This window comes from Canis lupus, chromosome 12 (genome assembly GCF_011100685.1).
Source record: "Canis lupus familiaris isolate Mischka breed German Shepherd chromosome 12, alternate assembly UU_Cfam_GSD_1.0, whole genome shotgun sequence".
NCBI classification, from domain to species: domain Eukaryota; kingdom Metazoa; phylum Chordata; class Mammalia; order Carnivora; family Canidae; genus Canis; species Canis lupus.
In genome coordinates, this window is record NC_049233.1 from 40,310,628 (window position 1) to 40,320,968 (window position 10,341).

Here is a 10,341-nt window from a genome sequence, read left to right on the forward strand (position 1 = left end):
TAAATTCGCCCAATCAGAATAACAGATGTTATTTGTGTGTGAGTTCATTAAATACATTGTTTCCTTAAACATACAAGGTTACCTGGAAATCTTATCCCTTCCCTAAAAGGTGCTATCATTGTGAACTACCAACGTTTTTGACTATGTAAGATGTATCAGTGTTGAGATATCTTAATATATATCTGTTGAAAAACTCATTCCTGGTAGAAGGATGAACTGTCTTTGAAAAGCAGCATGATATTCTCATTATTTTACTATTGCTCTGATGGGCTTGACTGACTGCACTCCTTGGCTCTGTTTCAAACCACTCCTAACTCTGAATTGTGAAAAAAATCTTTATTAAAAATTTTTTTAAAGAAATAACCACGTGTAGTTACATAAAATCTTAAAGCTATTTAAAATATCCTAAATTTAAGCAAAGGTAACACAAATTAATATTCAATAAATTAGATTTAAAATAACCCAGGATGTAGTGAATGCTAGAATATCTTTATGCCTTTTTGTATGTGTGTGTGGGTTCAAGTGTATTTTTACTCTAAAAGAAAAATGTCTAAGAAGAATTTCAAAGGAGTTTATACCATAAAGTATAGTAGGTACTCAACAAATGTTGAGAAAATAAGTTGGATTCAGTTAAAGAAATGGATCTTTTTTTAGATGATAAGAAAATGGAAAAAGGCACTTTTGGAACATTGCATGAATATCTAAATTTAGGTTACATTGATACCTATTCAGAATTGATTGTAAAAAGAACACCTTTAAAACGCTGTTTTTGGCAGCCCAGGTGGCTCAGTGGTTTAGCGCCGCCTTCGGCCCAGGTCGTGGTCCTGGAGACCTGGGATCGAGTCCCACATCAGGCTTCCTGCGTGGAGCCTGCTTCTCCCTCTGCCTCTCTCTCTCTCTCTCTCTCTCTCTGTGTGTGTGTGTCTCTCATGAATAAATAAATGAAAATTTAAAAATGCTTTAAAAAAAAATGCCGTTGTCTGAGGTGACCTTTCCATTACTAAGGACAGTGCCAGGTAACTGTCCAAGCATGGGGCAGATCCTATCAGCACTGGACCCAGGCATCATGGAGCTTCCAGGTGAACCTTAGCTCTTGAAGTGCCAGGATGCTTTGGTCAAATACTTATTCTTTCTAAATTTTAATGTCTTCACTTGTAAACAAGAAATAGATTGCCCTGGATACAACTGCTGTAAAATTTAAGATTCTGGAAGTAAAGTGTAGTGGGCTGAATGGTGGTCTCCCAATAAAGATATTCATGTCCTTGGAGTCTGTGAATGTTACTTTATTTGAAAAAGGGTCTTGGATATCTAAGTAAGTTAAGGATCTTGAATCATTTTAGCTTGGCCAGCTGGGCCTTAAATCCAGTGATGAATGTCCTTACAAGAATGAGACAGAGAGACATAAAAGAGACAGAAGAGGAGAAGGCCATTGAAGGCAAAGATTGGTGGGAAGTCACCATAAGCCAAGGAGTACCTACATATATCAAAAGCTGGAAGAGGCAGAGCATGTATTATTCCCTAGAGCCTTTGAGGGAAAGCAACCCCTCTAAATGCTGGCACCTTGATTTCAGGTGTCTGGCCTCCAGAAGTATGAGAGAATAAATTTCTGTTTTAAGCCACTCAGTTTGTGGTAATTTGTTACAGTAGCCATAAGGATCTAGTTCATAAAGTTTGTGGTGTATAATAGGTTTTAAATAAATATAAATTTTGTTCATTTATTCTCAAGCCATCATCTCTGGAGACTACATTTTAAAAAGGTATCCAACATACAATGGTCCACATTCAGGGACTTTGAAGTTATTCACTCACTGAATTCACTGAATGTGAGTGTCCACAGTTCTATGGTCCTTAATGGTTAAAGGCACAAATATAGGGTAGCCTTTGGAGGCTAGATGCATCAACACAAAACTAGTCCAGTGTGTGTCAGTGGGAGAGATAGTGACATTAGGAGCTGGAAAATTGTTTTAGGAAATGGTCTCAAGCCAAACAGTGCCTCTAGCATTTCTCTCCTCTGCCCACTAAATGTCAGCAGTACTCTCCCAATCATTGTGAAAGTCCAAATCTTCCCACCTTTCCAATTGTTTCCCTGCTGTAATATCAGCCTCATTTAGATCACAGGTCTGTACTAGGTCTGCACTTTATATCTCCTCAGAAAAATGACTCAGCCTTGCCCTCTGTTTCCAAAAACTTTGCCTAAAACTGGCCTCATATTTGCTTCCTACTTCATACATCCTCGAGTAGGCTACAGCACCCCACCCTGGCCCCTCAGAACTTACTCTTCAGTACTGGCTGCCCAGCACCCCAACAAAGAGAGGAAAAGATTTGGGAATGAACAAAAGAACTCAATGCTATAAAAATATAGTTCATATATTTGTGTATTTGAAGTTACATATATAATGCATTTCATACCATCTAAAGGTGTAAGATATAAATTCTCAAAAAATAGAATGTATTCCAAATGTTCTATATTAAATTAATTTTTTTAAAGTTATGCTTTCCCAAATTAGAAAAATGTGTCAAAAGTCTTAATATTCACAAGGTTTAACTCAGTGGTGCCACTTCTTGGAATCTATCACAAAAGAAAAAAATTTTAAGTGTGACCAAAGAACTATACATAAAGATAAACCTTGGAATATTGTTCCTTATAATACAAATCTAAAACAACCTAAATGTTCAATAATAGAACAATGAAGAATGGTCATATAAATTATAGCATGCCTAGATGATGGACTAATGCAGCAATTAAAAACAATTTTTACAAAATATTTTTAATGATGTGGAAAATACGTTTGATAGTAAAAGGTGATATATAAAATTTATTCTGGTCAGAAGAACTGAATAGATATTTTTCCAAATAAGGAAATTTGACATGTTTCCAATAAAACATATAAATGGTCAATAAGTATGTGAAAAGATACTGAACATCACTAATCATCAGGAAAATGCAAATCAAAAGCACAATGAGGAACGCCTGGATGGCTCAGCGGTTGAGCATCTGTCTTTGGCAAAGGGCGTGATCCTGGAGTCAGGGGATCAAGTCCCCCATCAGGCTTCCTGCATGGAGCCTGCTTCTTCCTCTGCGTGTGTCTGTGCTTCTTTCTCTGTGTGTGTCTCTCGTGAATAAATAAATAAAATATTTTAAAAAACCACAATGAGATGTCACTTCACACCTGTTGGAAAGGCTGTTATCAAAGAGACAAGATTCTAAGTGTTGGTGAGGGTGTAGAGAAAAAGGAACCTTTGTGTGCTGTTGGTGAGAATGCATATTGGTGTACTGCAAAGGAAAACAGTATAAAGTTTCCTCAGAAAATTAAAAATAGAACTACCATATAATTCAACAATTCAACTTCTGGGTACCTGACTGAAAGTAATGAAATCGTTATCTTGAAAAGATATCTGCATCCACCGCATTATTTACAATAGCCAAGACATGGTTACAACCTAAGTGTTCATTGATGGGTGAATGGATAAAGAAAATGTGGTATAATTGCACAAGTAAATGTCATTTGGTCGTAAAAAGAAGGGACCTGCCCTTTGCAACAACAACAATGTCCTCAGGGTGGACTCTGAGGGCATTATGCTAAGTGAAATAAGTTAGACATAGAATGGCAAATGCTATGTCATCTCACTTATATGCAGAATATCAAAAAATTGAACTCAGATACAGAGAATAGATTGGTGATTGCCAGAGTGGGAGAGTGGGGGAAATGGGTAAGGGTGGTCAAAAGGTACAAGCATCCAGTTATAAGATGTGACGACTTATAAGTGTGATGACTATAGTTAACAGTATTATATTGTATATTTGAAAGTTGCTAAGAAAGTAAATCTTAAAAGTTCTTATCACAAGAAGAATAACTGTAACTATATGAGGTGATGGCTACCAACTAAACTCATTGTGGGAATCATTTGGCAAAATATACATATATCAAATCATTATGTTGTATACCTAAAATGAATATGTTACATGTCAATTATATCTCAATAACAAGGAAACACATTTATTTATTTATTTTATTTAAAAATTATTTATTGCATCCAAATCAGAAAAGAATAAAATTGTCTCTGTTTACACATGACTTAATCTTGCATGTAAAAAACCCTGAAGATTCTACAAATAAACTGTTAAAAATAATAAATTTAGTAAGGTTTCAGAACACAAAATCAACACACAAAAATCAGTTGCATTTCTATACACTAATAATGAATAATCTGAAAGGAATTAAGAAAACAAGTCCATTTATAATAGCATCAAAAAGAATAAATTGCTTAGGAATAAATGTAACTGAGGAGGTGAAAAAAGACTTTTACACTGAAACTATAAAACACTGCTGAAAGAAAATTTAAAAAGAGAAAAATAGATGGAAAGATATCCTGTGTTCATGGATTGGAAGATTTAATATTATTAAGATGTCAATACTGTCCAAAGAAATTTACAGATTCAGTGCAATTCTTATCAAAATCCCAATAGCATTTTTTTTTTCAGAAATAGAAAAAATAATCATTCTAAAATTTATGTGGAATCTCATGGGACTCCAAGTAGCCAAAACATTTGTTTTAAAGATTTTATTTATTTATTCATGAGAGATGCAGAGAGAGGCAGAGACACAGGCAGAGGGAGAAGCAGGCTTCATGCAGGGAGCCCGATGTGGGACTCGATCCCGAGACTCCAGGATCACACCCTGGCCCAAAGGTAGATGCTTAACCTCTGAGCCACCCAGGCATCCCTAGCCAAAACATTCTTGAAAAAGAAAAAACATAAGTGGAGACTTCCCACTTTGTGATTCCAGAAAATATTACAAACATATAGTAATCAAAATAGGGTGGTACTGGCATAAAGACAGACATTTATAGACAAGTGGAATAGAATAGAGCCCCAAAATAACCCTTGTGTATATGGTCAAATAAACGATCTTTGATAGAGATGCCAAGACCATTCAATAGGAAAAAGATAGTTTCTTCAACAAATGCTGCTGGGAAAACTGGATATCCACATTTAAAAGAATGAAGTTAAACCCTTATCTTATACCATATATGAAAATTAATGCAAAATAGATTATAGACTTAAACATAAGGTCCAAAACTGTACAACTCCTAGAAAAAAACATAGGGGAAACTTCATGACATTGAATTTGGCAATGATTTCTTGGATATGACACCAAAAGCACAGGCAACAAAAGCAACAATAACAAATGGGACTACATTAAACTTAAAAACTTATGTGCATCAAAAGGCACATCACTAGAGTGAAAAGCTAACCTATGGAATGGGAGAAATTATTTACAAATTATTTACATATCTGACAAAGGGTTAATATCCAGAATATACAAAGAACTCCTACACTTAAACAACAAAAAAACCTAATAAAAAATGGTCAAAGGACTTGAATAGGTATTTTTCTAAAAATGATATACAACCAACAAAATATGAGAAAGTATTCAACATCACTAATCATGAAAGAAATGCAAGTCAAAACCACAATGAGACATCATCTCCAATGATCAAATGTCAAAAAGACAAAATAAGTGTTTGTGAGGCAGTGGGGCAATCTTGAATCCTTTGTGTGCTGCTGGTCAGATTGTATAATGATGCAATCATGTGGAAAATAGTATGGTGGTTCCTCAAAATTAAACATAGAACTACCCTATGATCCAGCAATCCTACTTATGGGTATATATCCACTTTATCAAAAGAATTCAAAGTGGAGTCTCAAAGAGGTATTTGTACATCCATGCTCATAGCAGCTTTATTCTCAATAGCCAAAAAGTGGAAGCAATCCAAATGTCTATTAATGGATGAATGGACAAAAATAAAAAAGTAATATATACATACCACGGAATATTATTCAGCTTTAAAAAGTAAGTACATACTGTAATATACTAAAACATTAGTGAACTTTGAGGTCATTATGCTAAGTGAAATAAACCAGTCACAAAAAGAAAATACTGTATGATTCCACTTATATGAGGTATCTAAAGTATCTGACATAGTCAAATTCATAGAAACAGAAAGCAGAATGGCGATTACCAGGACCTAGAGAGAGGGAGAAATGGGAGTTGTTATTCAATGGGTATAGAGTCTCAGTTTTGCAAGATTTTTTTTTCTTGAGCAAGTACTGTTTTGAATGGATGGGTTGTAGCAAATTGCCAAACTCTTTTCTTTCTTTTTTTTTTTTTTAAAGATTTTTAATTTATTTATTCAGAGAGAGAGAGACTGAGAGGCAGAGACACAGGCAGAGGGAGAAGCAGGCACCATGTAGGGAGCCAGACGCGGGGGCTCGATCCACGGTCTCCAGGATCACACCCCGGGCTGCAGGCGGCTCTAAACCACTGCGCCACCGGGGCTGCCTGTTTTGCAATATTATAATGTGAATATATAATGTTAATACACTACTGAACTGTACACTTAAGAATGATTATGATGGAAAAATTACTTATTTTGGAAAGCCTTTAGCATTGTTTATAGAGATACATATAATAAAAGATTAGATGTAGAAATAAGAGAACATAAAAAGTAGGACAGAGAAAATCTAAATAGCAAATCATAAAATTAAGCTAGGAGAGTTTTATCCAGAAAACGAATGTTGTAAGATTTTGTGTTTTTGACTCTAGGCTTTTTAGCAGCTACCGACAACAAGGAGACTCGTTATGTGATTCCTATAACCTACAAAAATAAACTTCCGGTATGATCTAAACTGGGGAAAAAAAGAATAAAGATATATATGACACCTTAGAAGGAAATATGCCAAAATTTTAACAAGGTTTATTACTAGGTAATGGTTGTATTTGCTTTTTTATACTTTTATATATTTTCTGAAAATTTCACAATTGACATAATTAGGAGAATGTTGTGCCCCTTGATGACTTTGGTAGTAATTTGTTAAGTGCCTCAAAGGCGCAAAAGGAAAAAGTATCATATGAGCAGATCTAGTGCCAGGTAAAACCAGCTGTAGAGGGAAATGGGAAAACCACCAAGGACAAGGATTATCTTGGTGTGGTTGAAGGGCCACAAGCCTTATGCTCTGCATGGAAGTGAAAATGTGCGAAGCCCTGGGTTGTTAATGGGGACAGGGCAGCGGGGGAAATGGCTTCTCTTGGGCCACAGTCTTATCTCATGACCTCCTGCCATGGGTAAGGAACAGGGACAGGAGAAGATGCAAGCAAATGGGGAGACTGTGTTGAGGTTCTAGGGAAGATATACAGTTATTGTTTGTTTTTGTGTTGTTTCTCCAGAACCCAACTTTAATCCCAGGCTGTAAGATTTCATTAATCCAGGCAAATTTTGGTCAAATGGAAAATTAGAGTTCAATTCATGATTCTGAAAAATTTTAACAGCTTTATTGAGATATAATTCATATACCATAGAATTCATCCATTTAAGTCTATAATATTTTTGACTATATAGGGCTGTGCAGCAGTTGCCCAATCAATTGTCATCACATACCCAAAATCATATCTATTAATAATTACTTTCCATTCTCCAACTTAGCCCTAAGTAACCATGAATCCACTTTCTGCCTCTACAGATTTGCAGTTGATGGACATTTCATATAAATGGAATCATATAATAAATGGTCTTTTGTGACTAGTTTCTTTCACTAAGCATGTTTTATGAGGCTCATCCATTTTGTAGTATTTCATCCTTTTTATTGATGAATAATATTCCATTGTATGGCTATACTATATTTTAGTTATCCACTTATAAGTTGGTGGACATTTGGGTTGCTTCCAATTTTTGGCTAGATTCTTAAACTGCTGACAATTTGTCCTATGTGGAGCCTATTTCTTAAAGGTTACTCTTTATGAAGGTCTTATTGTGTGAGTAACTGATTTATATTAATTAAAGACATTAAATAATCGCTATTCAATATGATCAGGTATATGAAATGATCAACTACCAATTGTCCTCTGAGATGATCAATTATTGTATAAGCTGATATAGTCTCAGTCAAAAAAATAGAAACTTGACATTTTATTTAGTTCACACAGCTCTAAGTCAAATGTCCCGTTTCTGTAAGATTCTCTGGTATAATTAAAATAATGCACAGATTCCCAGCAGTACCTCTGAGGCCACTGATGGGCCTAGAGATAGGACCTGAAGTTGGGAGTCCCTGTTTCAAATTACAGAAGAGTGTAACACTCACTTAGCTTTATTGTTTTCAATTACATACAGTAACAAGGACTAATTTCCAAAGCATTGACATAAAAGGTCCCCAGGGAATTTGGTTTAATGAACAGCTAAAAGTGATCTACAATGAATGTATTTGCTATTGTATATAAATGGTGCTTTTAAGGAGCTTTAGAGTTTTCTTTTCAGGAGATGTGAAATCTGATTTTGCCTACTTGTATGTTTTTGGTGTACAGAAGGGGACCCTCACAGTGTACTCCTGTGTTGTGATCATGTGGTCCCCAGAAAAGAGAGCGCAAGTCCTCTCTCTCTCCCTGTTGTCCCTCTCATGCTCCCAGAAGAGCTCATCCCAGTGATCTGATTTCAGCACATGGAAGGGGCTACTTTTTCCAGGGCTCGTACTATCAAAGGACTTTAAAGGTCCAGCAATTTCAGGTAGAGTCCTTTTTCTCTGATGCCATTTTAGCTTTTTTTTTTTTTTTTTCCTTTTCCAACACTGTGCCTATCTCTGCTGCCCCAGTCTGAGGAGCAGAAACAAAGCAAAGGGAATGGAAATACTTGAATGAATTTTGAAAAAAGAATCTGATGTTGATGAGAAGTTAGGTAAAATGTCATGAAATTGAGGCTATCCAGAGAGTAATGCCCTTTTGGATACTCCCCTATAAATACAGCCCTTTGGGAGAAGCCCAGACTCCTTCTATCTCATGACCCCACCATTGTCAACACATTGTTTGGTCATCACTGAAAGAGTGGCCAGGCCTGCAAGTAACGTGCATCATTACTTCTTAACTTCCATTGGCCAGAACTTACATGCCCCAGCCTAAACTAAAAAGGAGCCCAAGAGGAAATCAAAATGGGCTTGGTAAACACTTGGCAATGTCTCAGCCACACCAGCTCTGAGCTAGGGGATAAACCATTTTTTTTCTGTTGTTCTCTGGATGTCTGACTCCATTGTCTCTGGCAGAGGTTCCTTGTCACATTATAGTAGTAAATTCTGAGATTTGGGTTTGAATTTACTGTTGAATGGGGATTGGTCTGGGGACAGATCCCTGTTTATTCCTGGTTCTCCAAGCTGAAACACCATTTCAATAAGCATCTAAATAGTACCTAAATCAAAAGTCAGAGGTCTGAAAGAGTAAAATCCAAGAATTTTGCTGGATCTATCTGCTTAAGTGTATTTTGTTTAGTATTACTAAGGTAGGAAGAATCCAACAGTACCCTTACTATAGAGTTGTCCTTTTCCTGATTTATCTTATGGGATTTTTTCTTTTATCATTGAAAAGAGTTTCACTTTGGTGAGCAATGTTGCTGGAATTTTCATTTAGCCTATGTGCACATAGGACCACAATGTGACTATAAGGAAGCAGTAAGGCCTCGTGGTTAGGAGCACAGGTTCTAGAGCAGACTGCCTTGATATCACCTTAAGCCATTTGCTTAATTCTCTGTTCCTCAGTTTCCTTATTTATTAAAAGGGGGCATGAGGATGGTAATACAGCACCCACTTGGAATAATAATGAGGATTACCTTGCTTTTATTCTACCTCCCTTCTTGGGTCCTTCCCCTCTCACAGAGGTTGAAAAGCTAAAATTCTGCATTTCTCAAACTCCTTTGCAGCTAGAGGTTTGGCCGTGATTTAGGTCCCATCATTTAGATGGATTTGTTTGAAATTTGGAAGGCAGACATGAGGAGGCCATCCTCTCCTCTCACTTGGCCATTTTACTGCTGGCATGAAAATTCCTGGAGGCGTGAGCCTTCATCTGCAGCAGTGCTCCAACATTCTTTTTCCAGCTGCCTGGGTGTCAAGAGCTGTGGCAGTGGTAGCAGCTTTTTGAATTTGGATTCCTGTTCTGGGACATGGTTTGTAAATTTACTAGCTTCAGTGACTGTGAAGGTAACTGCTGTCTTAGTAGGCCAGTTCTGTGTTTCTCTGGGAATTACTTCTGGAGGCCCCGTCTAGAACCTACTCCTCCAGCCTGCTCACAATTTTGTAAACACCCAATTAAATCCCACCTTGCTTAAAATATTTAGAATGGTTCCTCTTTTGGTGGGGGAGAGGGGTGTGTGAATCCTGATGGCATCAATAACTTATAGGGTTATTTTAAGAATGAAATAATAAATGTAAAGCACTAAAGCCCAGTATACATAAGTATTAGATACCTGTGAGTTTTATTATTAGGCAGCCAAAGACCAAGAAGGTGAAATGAACTCACAAAGGAT